Raw genomic sequence first — 3,008 nt, 5'->3', positions numbered from 1 at the left:
TAAAACACTTTTAAGAATTGCAGTGTTTCTAATATTTACAGTGTATTATGATATAGGTCTTATTATTTTTTTCATTTCCATATACACTTAAAACCTGTAGTATGAGAGTTTTTAATGTTTCAACAAAAATTTTAAAGGTCATGGAACGCTTGTATTTTTTTCTCTCGATTTTTTTTAAGATTTTATTTGAGAGACAGAGCAAGAGAGCACAAGCAGGGGGAGAGGCAGAAGGAGAAAGAGAGAAGCAGACTCCCCTCTGAGCAGGGAGCCTGATGTGGGGGCTCAATCCCAGGACCCTGGGATCACGACCTGAGCTGAAGGCAGACTCTTAGCCAACTGAGCCACCCAGGAGCCCTTTTCTCTCGATTTTTACCCAGTTTCAATTCTTATGGTCATTATTATGGTCTTGCACTACTGTGTAAAGCAAAGACTGCCTGTATATCTAAATGTTTAATAGGGCTTAGAAGCCTGGTTCCTCATCTTTCTCAAAAGTATGTCCTAAAGATGTCCCAAAGAGTGTGAGAATTTTTTTTTTAATGCTTACAGAGAACTTACTATGTGTCAGACATTGTTCCAATTGCTTTACAAATACTAAGTCATTCATATTCACAACCACCCTGAGCTAAGTAAGAGGATCCCCATTTTACAGATGAGGAAACCGAAGTGTGATAAGTGGGGCACCCAGCTTGTTTGTTGCAGAGCTGGGATTAGAGTCCATGTAGTCTGTCTCTGGAACGCATGCTCTTTGGTTTTCAAATTTTTATTTAAATTCCAGTTAACATAAAATGTAACATCATTAGTTGTAGGTGTAGAATCTAGTGATTCATCACTTACAACACCCAGTACAGAGCTGATGCTCTCAATCATGCCATTTTGATGCCTATTATGGGATTTATTTGGTCTCTACATTCAGGGACTTTTCAATCCTAAGCTATTTACGTTCATTCCTAAGCTATTCAGAATGACTTCCTTTAAAGGAGTAAGCTTTTCAGAACTTCAAATATCACAGCTGGAAAGGTTCTTTCCAATTCTTTCCTACTTGCACATTGGGTTTTCCTGTTCAGTAGAACATTCTAATGGGCCGCACAGACAGGTTGGTTGAACAGAGGTCTTTGAGTGGTGGTATAGGGATGTAGGAAGGTCCTAGAACTTCATAGGGGATGCTTATATGTCCTCTGTGCCAGGAATACCTCCCACACACCCCCAAACACACATACACATACGCATAGCCCTCAAGTGCCATGTTCCTTCAAGTGCCATCTCAAATGCTTGGGGCTCCAGGCATTTGTTTGCCAAGCGGTCTCTACTCTTCACTCACTGGGCATCCCACATGGATCCTGGTACCAAACAGGAACCAGATCTGTGTTTCTGTGCTGTGTGGAACCACGGGTATCCTAACACCTTCACTTACTGCCCCACGACCTCAGGATGAGGAAATGCCAGTCCTACACCCACCAGTGCAGGGCAAAGGCTGCTGGGGACACTGCAGAGCTTGGGTGTCCTGGTACTCTGGGTTCGGGATACACTGCAGGCCCTGCAGTGCCAGGAGGGTCTTCCAGATGTCCTGCTACAGACTTGACCCTCTGCAGGATGGTGAAGCAGGCCTCAGCCTTGCAGGAGTGCCACCCGGCCTGGCCAGATCCTACCAAATCCTACCTTGCAGTATGGGGGAGACCTGTCCAGAGGACCCAGCCACCCTGGGTCTGAGGGCCAGGTGCCAAGCCTGCCCTTCCTTTCCTTCTCTTCACTACACCTGGTCTGTCCCTCCTTCACGTCCCCACTCACAGAGAAATATGACCCAACTACCTTGGTTCTCCCTGTGAGTCCCTTACAGAATAAAATGAGGCATTCATTCTTAAAAGTTCTCTCCCTCCTTTTGTTACCTCTCCTTCTAGAAGGTGAGTTCTCCAAGGCCAAAGATCTGTGTCTTTCTCCTTCACGACTATATCCCACTCCCAGAATAGGGTCCTGGACTTTACTTTGTATATGCTCACTACAAGCCTGTTGCCTGGGTTTGCAGTTTCCGCATTCATTCAGATTTTACTCCCTGTTGCAACCTTCCCGAGACCCTTCTTCTCAGACCTTCCCTTTCAATCCATCCTGCGCACTGTTGCCAAGCTGTTTTTCAATTCAGTTTTCATGACATCAGTTCCTTGCTAAGCCTTTCCTTGCTTCTAGTTGATTGCAAGGGTTCCAAATTCATCCTCATTCAGACTTATTTCTTGGCTCTCTGCACCAACATTCTGACTCCTCACTGACCCACAGACATCCTATCTGGGAGCTCTCCCTCATGCCTCCCCCATATTTCCCCAGCTTGGCTGTTTCTTCCCCACAGGCCTCACAGGAAAGGTTTGCTTCCTCCTCTCCCATCTCTGAGCCTTCTCTTACCTGGTATAAATACCCTTCTTCCTTTCTCTGAAATAAGTTCTGGGACACTGTTACTTTTTTTTTTTTTTTAAGATTTTATTTATTTATTTGAGACAGAGAGAATGAGAGACAGAGGCATGAGAGGGAGGAGGGTCAGAGGGAGAAGCAGACTCCCTGCCGAGCAGGGAGCCCGATGCGGGACTCGATCCCGGGACTCCAGGATCATGACCTGAGCTGAAGGCAGTCGCTTAACCAACTGAGCCACCCAGGCACCCGACACTGTTACTTTTGACTGCCAAGTCACTCTATAACTCAAGAGTCTTGGATGGTTTCATCAAACAAACATTTATTAAGGATCTTGTCTGAGCAAGGTGCTACATTCAGACATGAAAGGCATAAGACAAGTTCCAAGGAAGGTGCTGTTAAGCCAGGGCCTGGAGTGAGAACCATGGGTCTCTAGGATGACAGGCAGAGCTGCCCATGAACGGCTGCATCAAGGAAACACAGCTGGAAAGAAACTCTGAGATCTTCCAATAGTACGGTTCTCTCCCTTGAAAAATGAACCAACCACCTGAGGTCCAGGGAAGTAAAGATCCACTTGTCAGTCGTCCCTTAAAAGTGGGAAAGGTTTACCCACATGC

At 45.8% G+C, this 3,008-nt stretch overlaps 1 protein-coding gene across 1 annotated transcript in view; it reads right to left on the bottom strand.

The window, feature by feature from the left end:
• Nucleotides 1–3,008, bottom strand: part of LOC123861211 (aromatase) — a 122,519-nt gene that overhangs the window by 34,833 nt on the left and 84,678 nt on the right. The window lies entirely within an intron of this gene.

Source organism: Mirounga angustirostris, unplaced genomic scaffold, assembly GCF_029215605.1.
Source record: "Mirounga angustirostris isolate CCGP_5_RB_7025 unplaced genomic scaffold, mMirAng1.0.hap1 SCAF_9, whole genome shotgun sequence".
NCBI classification, from domain to species: domain Eukaryota; kingdom Metazoa; phylum Chordata; class Mammalia; order Carnivora; family Phocidae; genus Mirounga; species Mirounga angustirostris.
This window is presented reverse-complemented; position numbering and strand designations above follow the sequence as displayed.